The sequence below is a fragment of the Arvicola amphibius genome, chromosome 7 (assembly GCF_903992535.2).
Source record: "Arvicola amphibius chromosome 7, mArvAmp1.2, whole genome shotgun sequence".
In the NCBI taxonomy this organism is placed as follows: Eukaryota; Metazoa; Chordata; class Mammalia; order Rodentia; family Cricetidae; genus Arvicola; species Arvicola amphibius.
In genome coordinates, this window is record NC_052053.1 from 115,789,279 (window position 1) to 115,802,987 (window position 13,709).

Below are 13,709 nucleotides of genomic sequence, written 5' to 3' on the forward strand. Positions count from 1 at the left end.
GCCTAAATGACCTTACAGTCTACAGTCCAGTCAGTCTGCTGAGCCTGTGACATCGGTGGCTTCTCACCAGTGGTTTTTGTCATCCTTTGGGCCATTCAAAGGGGCAAGGTCTACCCTTCATTCCTGCCTCTTCCCACACATATGGTTTCATCTCTGCACATATCATTGTGGAATGTCTTTATATTTTCAAAGAAAGAAGAGCCATCATTAAACAAATGTTCATTAGTAAAACATCCTTCATTAGAAATTAATCAGGAATTTCTGAAAAGTAAAAAATTAATGGAAAAAGAGGACATGAATTTGAAAGATAGCAAGGAGGGTATTTGGGAGGGTTGGAGAGAAGAAAGGGAAGAGAGAAGCAATGTAATTATTTTATAATCTAGAAAATAAAACACACTGTAGATGGAATAGGAGGAGGAGAAAATCACTGCGACGCCGCAATAAAAGCTGCTACCAGTAAGCTCCACCGAAGCATGGTGGAAATGCCTGGGAGAGGGCAAAGAAACACCGTATACATACACCGAATACAGAGTGAAACGGGGGCAATAGTGAAGGGTGGAGCTGTCAAGGTCAGCTCTTTAGCACAAAGTCAGTGCCTGCCATGCATTCCCCGCAACACACATACTGAGAAGGACACCAGGCCTCCGAGTCATCTCCAAATCCATAACCCAAATTCAATTATGAGAAAACATCAGAAAAAGCCAGAGTGAAGGGAGTTTGTTTGACTCTGAAATGTCTCCACAGGTTCATGTTTTAAAAGTGTGTTCCTTGGCTAGTAGTTGTTTGAAGGAACCTATAGAGTTCTTAGCAGGTGACGCCCAGCTAGTAGAAGAAGATCACTAGGGGTGAACCTTTGATTTATAGTCCTGATCTTTACAGTCCTTCCGCCCCCTCCTCTACAGTAATATCTCAAGGGCCTCAGAGTGAGGAACATAGATGTCTCACTTAGAGCTGAGTGCTCTAGATAGAAACACAGGACAGCACAGTAACAGTGACCTCAACATTTATGAAATAGAAGAAAAGGAGATGATGGTTATCTCTCCAGCTCTCCACCCGCATTCTCCCGCACATCACCTTCTCATCATGCTGTGTTTTACATGAGGTGTCTCCTCCAGTTAGGATCAGAAAAGGAAACTTAGACCCTTGTTGACTAGCAATCGTGTGCCACTGTCAGATCATTTGAGGACATTGGTTGATGGCAACAGAAGCAACCCCGATGATCATCTAACGCATGGCTTCTCCACCCTGCCAGCCCCAGTGTCTCTGTCTGGTTTTTATTTTTGTTGTTGTTTGTTGTTGTTGCTGTTCTTAACAGGCATTTTTCAGTGATTCCTCATCATCCTACCGCTGAAATCCAAATATAACATAACCATCTGACACACAACTTCAAATGTTTGCGGGCGAGCTTATCTATACTGAACTCTAGTCTATAAGGAAAGGGAGGATGGCAGGGAACTAAGTTCAAATAAAATACCATGCATTCTACAGTGAAACTGTTTGAGTACAACATGCTAAGAAGCACAAGACAGCAGTGAGACACTCAACTTCCGCACTCATTATCCAGGCTGTTACTGCTACAAATGTAGATTAACATCAACGTTACAAGTCGAATTCCTGAAGGAGCTTCCTTTTGGTGTATCACTTCCTAGATTGTGAATAACTCTTTGAATGCTCCCTCCAAAAGAAAGAAAGGAAGAAAGGAAGAAAGGAAGAAAGGAAGAAAGGAAGAAAGAAAGAAAGAAAGAAAGAAAGAAAGAAAGAAAGAAAGAAAGAAAGAAAGAAAGAAAGAAAAAAAACCCACACACAAGTTAAATTTTCTCGCAAGGAGCAACTAAAATATTTAATACCTGGGAACCGTGTGGCTGCATTCCCTGACACGACACAGAGAATATGCTGGTGTATATGTAGAGGAGTTCAACTCCGGGTCAGAACCTCAGAACAAGTTTCACCTCTATCTTCAAGATCCTCGGGGAGACATTCAAAGCTATGCTAGAGGAATTGCTTTATTTTTACCTATTTTCATCCTGCAGCATTTCTAGTTTCCACTATATAAATATGAGCTGAGTTTCGGCAATCATCTTGACAACTAAAAACATCCCCAGGCATTACTAAAAGGTATCCAGGACTTCAAGCCACTGATGCAAGCCAGCCAGTGATTGACAGAAATGGAGGCTGGGCTCTGCATTAGTCCTCTGCCGTGGTCACAGAACTGGCTAAAGGATGGAAGTGATGCAGGAAGAGTGAGCATCTTTCCATCTGTTCACTCCTGCCTCTCCTCCATTCTTTAGCCCTTGGTGTTCAAAACAACAGAAACTTCTGCCCCTCTTAAAAACATGTTTCTCCATGAGATGCATTAGCTATGAGGCAAAGACATTAATCCAGGAATTCCCTGAAAATCTAGGGAGCCACTCTTCCATTGGAACCTTTTGATATGTTAGCCCCAAGACAAATAGGATAAAATACTTGGGGATTTGTCCCTAAAACAAGGAAGAAATGTGATTATTTTAAATTGTGTCTCTAGACACTGACATATGGCCTTTGTTCTACTGGAGAATCTCAGATGCAGAGCCCCAGGTTGAGGAGGGAGAATCTAGAAGTATTTTTTGAGTCCTATGCCTTCATGTTCTTTCTTTCAACACAGTGTTATACAAAAGTTAGCAACAGCCCAGGAGGAGAGGGCACGGGAGGTGGTGTGAGGGTGTCTCGTAGAGAGCATCTTCCAGCTGAAGCCACAGTCCACCTAAGCCACTTTGGGACATGTTACCTTCCTGGCAGAAAGACCATTGTGCCATTTTTGCCACTGGGGGACTTATTTGGTTGGTCTGTTTTGCAGGGATTTGTTTTGTTTTTATTTTGCTATGCTGGAAACAAACCCAGAGTCATCTCCTTGTCAAGCAAGTGTGCTAACATGGAGCTGCGTCCCCAGCCACCATGCACTTGATATAATGTTAGACTAGTTTCCTAACTACCTCAGATTGATGGAAATGTTTACCACAAATGTGTTTTTCTTATGTCAAGTGTCCTTTTTTTTACAGCTTACTTTGGGGTAAGATAAAACTATAATGTGTTATAGTTTCTTGTTCTAATTTTTTTATATCTAAATTACAGTCCTTTGAACGTGAAGAAGCTGTTTCCAGGGGAAAGTGCTTAGTATTGTATTACCATTTTTTGCATTGACAAAATTCCTAAACAACCTGTCAAAATGACAAAAACTTTTCAGGAGGCGCCGTCAGACAAATTAGACACAGATCCACTACCACATAAAGGTTCATTAAAATTATCTAATTTAAGGTTCATGAAGCTATTTCTGAAACAGCACTTAATTGTGCAAAATGCTGTATGCTTTTCTGAGAAATAATGTTGGCATATTTAAACCCATCAAAGTTATCACTTGTTATAGATTTCTGTTAGATGACGCTTAACAAAAAGTCAATTGTACATTCTAAGAAGGATTAATATTCATTGAACAAATCAAAAGGCATTTTGTTCATCAAAGATTAAGTGCTTTGGAGGTATTATAGAAGAAGAAACTTGATGGCTAATTCCCTTTAAAATGTGGACTTTTGAACTAAATGTAGAGAAGTACCCAGTTCTGGCTTTTTTAAAGAGAAAATACATTTTTGTATTTAGCAATCTCCAAATCAAGACTGGATGCTGTTGTAATCCAGAGAAGTTCATTTTTTTCCTTGTATTTTCTTTCATGTGTATCTATTGCTACTGCTGGTACTACCCAACACAGACCCGGAGGCAAACACAATGTGAGTTGAATCCACATCTGTCTCTAAAATAGATTCATCATGTGCTTTCCTACTAGATGGAAATACAGGAAAGGTACATTTGGCTACATTCAGCTCTACTTGAGAGAGACGTACTAGGCATTGGGGATAGCAAAGTAAGTGGAATGGAATTTTTCCCTTAAAAAAATTGGACAACTGAAGTGAAGATAAAGAAAAGGATAACGTAAGTTAAGATGTGCCCTGATTATCCTAGATTGTCAGCTTGACCCAGGGAGTGTAGGCTCCTAAGAGAAGACTCAGTTGAGGAGTGGCCTGGATCAGGTTGCTCTGTGGGTCTGTGAGGGACTCTCCTGATTATTAATTGATGTGGGAGTGCCCAGGGCACAGGGAGAAGCACCGTTCATCACACAGCTTGTCCTGGTTTGTGAAGAACTAACTAGCTGAGCATGAGTCAGTAAGTGAGCTGAGGAGCAGGCCCTCAAGCAGAGCCCTTTCATGAGTTCTACATGGAGTTTGTGCTGAAGTTCCTATCCTGACTTCCCTCAATGATGGGTTTTGAGCTAGAAATGTTGTCAAATAAAGGCTTGCTGCCCAAGTTGCTTTGGTCAAAGAGCTTTACCACAGCAGCAGAAAAGCTGGGCAGCATCCTGAATGTTCATATCACTGGGGGGATATCTCCACCTGCAGGTCCAGCTCGTAAACATTGCCTCTATTCTTGGTCAGAACTGAATATTCTCCTGTATCCCTTGCCTAGGTCTACACTGCAGCAATTCCCCTGTCACCAGCTGGGAGTCATTTTACCTGTGCCCACAAGCTCCCTTCCTCCCTAAGGGAAGGAAAACAAATGGCACAAAGTCCTGACCACTTGAAGCTCTAATATAGTGGTGGTTTCCATAAGAATTGCCCCCAAAGACTCATATATTTGAATGCTTGGTCTCCAGTTGGTGGAATTGTTTTGGAAAAGATTGGTAATGTGGTCTTTGGGAGGAAGTGTATCACTGGGGATGGACTTTAAGGTTTCAAAAGCCATGTCAGGCCCGGTCTCTGTCTCTCTCTCTCTCTCTCTCTCTCTCTCTCTCTCTCTCTCTCTCTCTCTCTCTCTCTCTCTCTCTCTCTCTCTCTCTCTCTCTCTCTCTCTTTGTGTGTGTGTGTGTCCATGTGTGGACTAAATGTGAGCTCTCTGCTACAGCATCATACCTGTCTGCTGTCATGCTCACCACCATGGTGGTCATGGACTCACCATCTGAAACTGTAAGCAAGCCTCCAATTAAATGCTTTCTTTTATAATTTGCCTTGATCACAGTGTCTCCTCTCAGCAATGAAACAGTGATGAAGGCATACACTGTGGAGGAGAGCACCAGCAGCTTCGATGAGTTATTCATATACTGTGGAGATTATGAGGAATGTAAGGAAAATTAACACAGCTTTAAAGAGCAGAAGCCTTTATGACTAAGACTAGTTTTCAGTCCATGTGCTTTTAAACTGATTAAGTTATATTCTCGCTGCGGTCATCTGAGATCACATTTAGCTCCTCCTGCAGCTCTTTAAGCAACTGAGCCAAGTCCCTGAACCTCAGGCGTTCTAACTTCTGGCCAGTTCTCATTGCTGGGAAGGAGGGGCCGCCTTTTCTGCTGCAGAGAAATTCTGTTGCTGCAATGGGTTTGCTGGATATGCTTTCCACTTTTGACGAAGTCCAGGGGGCATCTCAATGAGACATTCTGTCCCAGGGGTTGATCTCTTAGCTAGTGCTTGACTCTCTAATGTATGTAATTATCTAATAATGTATGATTTGACAGGAGTCTCTGTGTTGACATGCTTGAAGATATTCTGATAATGAATCTCGTCCTTCTGTAAAATATAATTATTAGGAAACCCACTAATTTTATTAATTACCCATGCCTTAAAAATTGTGCTGAGGTGCATACAAAAGCTATGAAATCCCCAACTCAGCTACTTAGTAATATGAAACTGTCTTTAAAACAAGAGAAAGGAAGAGAAAGTCCTATAACCAGCATTTGAAACAGAAAGCACAATTTGCCTAACTAGAAAATGAATGTCATTTGTAATGATATACACATTATTATAATTATTGTTGTTGCTATTGTTTTTCTAAAACTAACCATGTGCAAGGCCTGTAGAAATGACTTGTCTGATTCAATGCTTGTCTGACATGTACTATGCCCTGAGTTCAGTCTCTGGTATTTCATAGAGAAGTCATGGTAGATCATGTCTGTGAGCTCAGAATTTGAGGAATGAGGCAAGAGGCTGAGAAATTGAAGGTCATCCTTGGCTACATAGCAAGTTCGAGGCTAGCTTGTGCTACATGAAACCTTACCTCTCAAAAATAGGTAAATAAGAAAGAAAGAATAACAGAATTGATAAAAATACATGTAGTCTTGAAAGTATTTTTTAAAAGCTTGTTGCTTTACTATGCACCAACTCTGTCGAGATGATGCAACAGTGTAAGATCAATTAATGACACTTCAGAAAACATTGGCCTGGGAATAGGCTAGGAAAGCAAACAGTTTTCATCTACTTAATTCAGTGGTTGCCTCTTGATTACTAAGTCAAAGCTAATATAGCATTCCCTAGAATCTGTTTAGTTTAGAGCTTACTTAGTAAAAACATGAAATGTCTTATTGTTGCTATAAAAAGAAATATGGGTCATTGAACAACAAAACCTTTATTCTGCATTCAGATGAAAAGTGTGACCTTGCACAGAGGAGCTTCCTTGATGAGGGATGAAGATTACACTTCCCTGTGGATATAAGGACAAATGTGGATAGATGGTTGTTAGGGTTTGGACTGGTTTACTAGATTTGTGGTTGTAGCTGCTCCTCCTATAACCATGGCTTCACGAGCACCAAGTAACTAGCTAGGTAACCAGTGCTGGACATCTCTCCTCACCACATGCACACCTGCCAATATCTGAGAACCCACAAGCCTGGTTACAAGCTGCTTCCACTGAACCTCTATATTCCTCTTTATACCAATCTAGTGGTGATTTTCTCTTATTACTTCTTTATTTGGTTTTTAGGTAAAAGACGTTGTTGACTACGTTCCAATGTGTTCCATAGATTGGCAGGGACCAGCCTGCTGCTGACATTGATTTTTGGTACTTGCTTGCTTTGTGGGTCACACTGAGCTTTCCACCTCCTCACCCTCAGACACCTGTGCTGGCTAAGTCATGTCCTCCATTTCCCACCCATCTCCTAGCCTCCTCTGATTTCCCTTCTGCCTAGAGCCATCTCCACACCAATAGTCATGGTTCCAGATTTGTGGCATTTGAACTTGCTTTCTTGGAAAGCCATCTTTGACTAGGGAAATGCTCCATTCCTCTTTTCCTCTGTGCTGTCCATCTCTATGGACTCTAGTTTCTCAGTTCCAATTAAACATTTCATTTATCAGCTGTACATTTCCTAGCTCAGATCAAACACTCCTTCACTGACCCCATCTTAAAAAAATCAGACACACAACCAAAGAAAGAAGTCCACATGCCCAGGTCAAATAACAAAAATAAAAACATGAATAAAAAAGACAGCATGGGTCTTAACAAAACACACTAGTTGTATAGAAGTGTTCTCTGAGGAAAAACCTAGATGAACCCTAGTACAAAGAATTTTAAAAGGGAATCATAAACCTTATCAGAGAATTCAATGAATTTAAAGAAGAATTTTTTAAAATGCATAATTGAACTTCAAAAGGATAACAATAAACACTGAGGTGATATCTAAGAAAATACAAATATATGACTGAATGAAATGATTAAGACAGAGATTCATACCTCACAGCTTTCCTACAAGATTCTCAAGATCCCTTACTACCAAAGAAGGCCAGTACTCCCATGCTAAAAATGTATATTTTAATTGGGAGTATTGCAATGAAGTGTGTAATATGCTGCCATAAGAAAAATAAAGATACCGCCTGAATGATGAATCTTAAGTTGAAGTTTTTCTTCTTTGATAATATAAAAATTGCAAAACTTTAAACAAAATAAAAGTTTAAAGCAAATGAACTCGAGTATGGTCATAAGGAGAGCCATACCTGTATCATCAGTCTGTTCCTGGGGAACCTGTAATAACCTGAGCTGGAAACAACCCAAAAACTATAGCCAGTAGCTCAGTAAGCAAATTGTGGTATGACTATACACCATACGGTTTCATAATATTCATCCCCAAAGAGGGGTAGGACAATTAGCTACTAACACACACCAAAATATTATGCAAAGTCAGTGAAGATGTATAACAATGCCTCTTCCAGGATTCAAGATACACAAAATTCCAAAGAAGTCTATCCAAATCTATAGTGACCGACAGTATATCTGAAGTTGCCTAGGACTAGACTAGAAAGGTGAATTAACTACATGGGACCCAAAGAAACATTGATGGGAAATGATTACAATGTTGGTTATGATAGGAGTTCCATGGTTATTCACTTGTCAAAATTACTGTACATTTAAAAGAGGAGCATTCTATATCTTGATTTTCAAAGAGACATTAAGAAACATCAATAAAGTTCGTTTTGAAAATGAGAACACTCAGATAACAAGTTCGTCCTTTCTAACCATATGAAGAGTCCGAAAGATCCCTAATGAAAGGTGGTTCTTTCCTTAACGTGTTTGACAGAACTTTTTGGAAGCTATGGATCCCAATCTTTCCCTCTCAAAAAAAAAAAAAAAAAGACTAAAGCGGTGCCATTTCTTGCTTTAAATCTAGTGGGAAAAGCCCCAGCAGAACAACTTAGAAAAATCTAATAACTGCTATTTCAGATCAAGAAAGAGCCCAAATTATCTGACTCACACTTGAGAAATGTAAAGACAGAAACTGGCCAGAACTCTGACGGCAGAGCAAAGGGGACGCCCCAATTTGGTGATTGTGCTGCCTCCCTAGAATGCCTGAGAACAAAAGATTGTAGTGGGGTTTCTGGGGGCCCAGTGCCTAGAGAGGTCTACATTGGAGACACTTTACGTCTTGTCTAAGAGAGGGAACTAGAGACACTAATTACCCTTTGCAGAAAATCGTGAGATGAACAGGACTGAGAGCCCAAGGAGAGGCAACAAGCCTCATGAGGTACAGGGTACATCAGAGGGCACCTTCCCTCTTCAAGGCTGCTCAAAAGAGCCTGGGTGATCTCTAACCAACCCACGGGAGAGTCCTAAGGTGGAGCACCGTATTTAAACCTTCCCCGTGCTCACAGAGAAGGAAGGCAGCTTTTTCAGTAGCTGTTAAGAACGTTCTTGTCCCCTCTAACGTCCTCACTACGCCTCTCTCAGGCTCCGAAATTGGAGCATTCAGAAATCATGGCTAGCGGGCATGAAGAAAAGGATCAGGATACAAGCATGGAAAGGAAGCCAGGGAGAGCAGCTGTCTGTGGACTCCATTCCCAGCTGCATGCACCCCATTCATGGAAGGTTGGCAGAAGTTGTTCCTTGGAACCAAGACTACAGTGTCTTCTGGTCATTTGGGACATCAATAGGGAAGAAATACTCCAGGTGAATGGATCTCAAGGAGTAAAGTTTCTAAAAGTAAAATGCTTTCTGAATTTTCCCCAGGATTTGTGTTTTTTCCAAAGCACAGTTTAATTCTGATCAGTTCCTCAGAGGTGAATTGACCAGGAGGAGACAATTGCACTAGACAGAGCCACCAGAGAGGAGCCAAGCAAGCACGGAGAAACAGTTCAGAGACTCTCTATGCATAATCTCTGTGATGTCGAGTCTTAGCTATCAACCACATCAGACCACATTGTACAAGTACCACCAACTCCTCAGTTTCTAGAATTATATCCCCTAGCAATTCTGATCTCTCTTCCACTATAGGAAGGTTTAAATTCCACTCTATAACTGTGTTCTTATTTAGTCTCCACAAAGTCAAGACTGAGTCCTGGGTCTCCTACTTTGGGGGTAAGTTCTAATGAATTAATTTGCTCTTCCTCTCCTCCCCTCCACCTTCTCTGTGCTGTGTTCTGTGTGTGTGGTGTGTCCACTCACATACATACGCACACATTCAAGTGCGTGTGAGATTTGTGTGTTCATTGTGGGTGACGTGTTTGTGAGTACCACCATATTGTCGCTGCCACTTGTGGTGATCTGAGGACAATCTCAGGAACAAGATACAAGCATTTGCCTTTTATTATGATTGAGATAGGATCTCTCTTACTCCCTGGATCATAGGAAGTCCTCCAGCTTCCAGAGATTCTCATCTCTACATCTCCTCTTACTTTTATGTGGGATCTGGGGATCTGAACTCAGGTCATCTGTCTTCCACAGCAAAAACATTATCTACTGAGACATCATCCAGCCCCTTGTTTCTGCTCTCTAAAACTTAAAAGCCTTTTGTTTTGTGCATATTGAATTTGTTAGGTAATTAATTACTGAATAAAGAATGAAAGACCAGCCAAACCAATTCTCAGGCCATCGTTCAGTTTTTTCTTGTGATATTTTTATTCAGTTATTTTTATGTTTGAATGTGCAAAGCAATCCCACACCGCAAAGCAATCCCACACCAGTTTGGATTTAAAGGGGTATTTATTTGAGGAGAAAAACTTACAGAACACCTACAGCCAGGAAAGGAGTCTAGTCGCTGAAGCAAGAGCCGGAAGCAAGAAGGGCAAGCAGAGGGCTGCTGCTCTATTTTAAAGAGAAATAGACCACGCCCAGTGGGCTAGTATCTCTGCGGCTATTGGCTGAAGGAGCGGAAGGCGCCCGCAGCAATGGTTTTTACTCTCAAAAGGGAATGGAGTGATATTTGCCATTTAATAAGGGGCTCCTTAGAAACATCATTTGTATTCATTGTTAAAGAGATAAACCAACTGACTTTCTAGTCAAAAAGAAATAAGCAAAGATGGTAACAATGCTGGCTCTCTGGCTTACCATTTATGGGATTCCGACGTTACACCAGCTCATGAGAACTTTGTCTATCTGTCCAGCACAACAAACCAAAAGTGAAACTTCAATTCAAATCACTGAAAAGCTGCTACTGACTGAAAAAGGTATTTGGTCCTGGCTTATTAAGAATTCCAAGGGCTCAGTTTCCCTTACCTTGCAAAGCTCTGCTTCCCTGGTTGGCCCATTCTCAGACAGCATCTCCTCTCGTGTGTCTGCAATTATTACTTTCAACCTCACAGTCAAGATGCAGAGAAAGAAATCGCATCTCTGGTAACAGTTTCTCATTTTAAAATTCAATGTCTGCGAATAAAGGGTGAACAAGACCACATCCCTAACCTTTGATCCACGGAATCTGTTCTATCTATTCGGATCAGTGTCGCTGCCAGGGTCACGGTCTGTCAGTTTTCTGTCAGGGTCAACCATCCTACCAGACAACATTGCTAACAATGAAAATGACCATGGGCTGGCAAATTAAAGAGAAAAATCACAAATTTTACATGTCTACACAGTGGATGAGGCTGCCATGTTTTTTACTTCCCCGAGTTTATCTTTGCTTCTCAATGACATTTTGACAGAGATCCTTGAAGATAAGCCTACAGATTTCCTATAAAATACCCTAGTTCTAACCAGGCATGCCTTCCTGACCTGTGCAATGTTCATCTTATTAACTTTTTTGAAATATTTATTTCTTTTCCATTGCCAAAAAATTGTTTATATTTGTGGTGAACATTATACTCTTTAAGTATTTGTGCCTGATGTGTAATTTTCAAATCTGAATAATTAACAAATCTTCTTATTTCTTTGGATTTGGAATCTTCAAATGCTTAGATGTTCCTAAGGTGTGCAAAAGGGGGCATGGGAGATGACTTGCTTGACATAATATTTGCTGTGTAAGCGTTAGGACCAGAGTTCAGATTCTCAGAACCATGGGAAAGCCAGGCAGCTTTACCACCGTAATGCCAGCACTTGGAAGGCAGAGTCAGAAAAGCGCTGAGGCATCTGGCTAGCAAGACTAGCTGGTATTGGTGAGTCTGGGCTCTGCGCAGAACCCTGCCTCAGTGGATAAAATGGAAAATAACTCTGGATGTCAGTAGACATCAACTTTGGGTCTCCACATGCACATTCACACATATGTGCCTATGTGTGCTCAGACTTGTGCAAACATGCATATACATGCACACTTGGTGCACAGAAACACACAAAATATATGAATTGTGTATCTATGCAAATATATACAGATGCACAGACACACACATATACATATACATGTTTTTTAAATTATTTTTATTGAGCTATATATTTTTGTCCAGTCCCCTCCCTTCCTCTCCCTTCTCCTTCTACCCTCTTCCTTGGTCCCCATGCTCCCAATTTACTCAGGAGATCTTGTCTTTTTCTACTTCCTGCAGAGATTAGATTCATGCATGTCTCTTTTAGGGTACTCTTTGTTGTCTAATTTCTCTGGGATATATTGTGAATATTGTAAGATAATTTTTCTTTGCTTTATGTCTAACAGCCACTTATGAGTGAGTACATATGATATTTGTCTTTCTGGGTCTGGGTTGCCTCACTCAATATGATGTTTTCTATATCCATACATTTGCCCCAAAATTTCAAGATGTAATTATGTTTTTCTGCTGTGTAGTACTCTATTGTGTAAATGTACCACATTTTCTTTATCCATTCTTTGGTCAAGGGGCATTTAGGTTGTTTCCAGGTTCTGGCTATGACAAACAATGCTGCTATGAACGTAGTTGAACACATGTTCCTATGTTATGATTGAACATCCTTTGGGTATATACCCAAGAGTGGTATTGCTGGGTCTTGAGGTAGGTTGTTTTCTAATTATCTGATACATCGCCACACTGATATCCAAAGTGGCTGTATCAGTTTGCACTCCCACCAACAATGGAGGCGTGTTCCCTTTACCCCACATCCTCTCCTTTGTTGAAAGTTCTCTGTTTAGGTCTGCACCCCATTTTTTATTGGATTATTTGTTCTTGTGATGACCAATTTCTTCAGTTTTTTGTTTGTTTGTTTTTGTTTGTTTTATATTTTGGAGATCAGCCCTCTGTCTAATGTGGGGTTGGTGAAGATTTTTTCCCATTCTATAGGCTGCTGTTTTGTCTTGTTGACCATGTCCTTGCTTACAGAAGCTTCTCAGTTTCAGGAACCCATTCATTAGCTGTTCCTCTCAGTGTCTGTGCTGCGGGGTTCTATTTAGGAAGTGGTCCTCTGTGCCAATTCCTTCTCTTTCTCTTCTGTGAGGCTCAGTGTCTTTGGTCTTATGTTGAGGTCTTTGATCCATTTGGACTTGAGTTTTGTGCATTGTGATAGATATGTCTCTGTTTTCATTTTTCTACATATTGATATCCAGTTATGCCAGCACCATTTGTTAAATATGCTTTCTTTTTTCCATTTGATATTTTTTGATTCTTTGTCAAAAATCAGGTGTTCGGAGGCGTGTGGATTAATATCCGGGTCTTCGATTCAGTTTACAGCACACAGAGGGGACTCCCACATCACACCCCAATTCAAACAAACCCCCCAAATGAGAACCTACCCTATTCTGATGAACAAGGAGGGAGGGAGGAGGAGAGAAAGTTGCTTTCCTAATGCTGGGCTTGATAGAAAAGAACTGCTTCCAAAGAGTGCTTTCCAATCTCCCTGACTTTAAAAGGGCAGGAGAACAGCTAATGGGGCAGAGGATACAAAAGACTAAAAGTGAATTTAAAGATGACGTCATCCACTCATTTCAAGATATGTAAGAAGATTAGATAACAGTGAAGCCAGGAACAACAATCAAAACCAAACCCTCCACCATGGAGGTCGCGCCTTCATTATTTAAGGTGTGTCAGTACAAAGGCAGCAGTGTCGCTTCTGTGGTTCAGAGTCTTAGCATCTTAAACAGCCTTTGCTTTCAAGACTCAGATCTGCAATGCTTAGCATTGCTTTTATATGAGAAAATGCTTCTTAACTTTTAAGAAAACTTGCCAGCAAATAAAAACCCAGTGTTGGCTTTATTCTTGTGTAATAATACAGATTTTTCCATCTCTCTCCCTTTTTTTGCCCTTAATTGAACCTGTCTATGT

The 13,709-nt window shown here is 40.7% G+C and overlaps 1 pseudogene; it reads right to left on the minus strand.

Moving 5' to 3' along the window:
- The window catches only part of LOC119819919, a 52,444-nt pseudogene extending 40,693 nt beyond the window's left edge, over nucleotides 1-11,751 (minus strand).
- Between the last annotated feature and the right edge of the window lie 1,958 nt (nucleotides 11,752-13,709).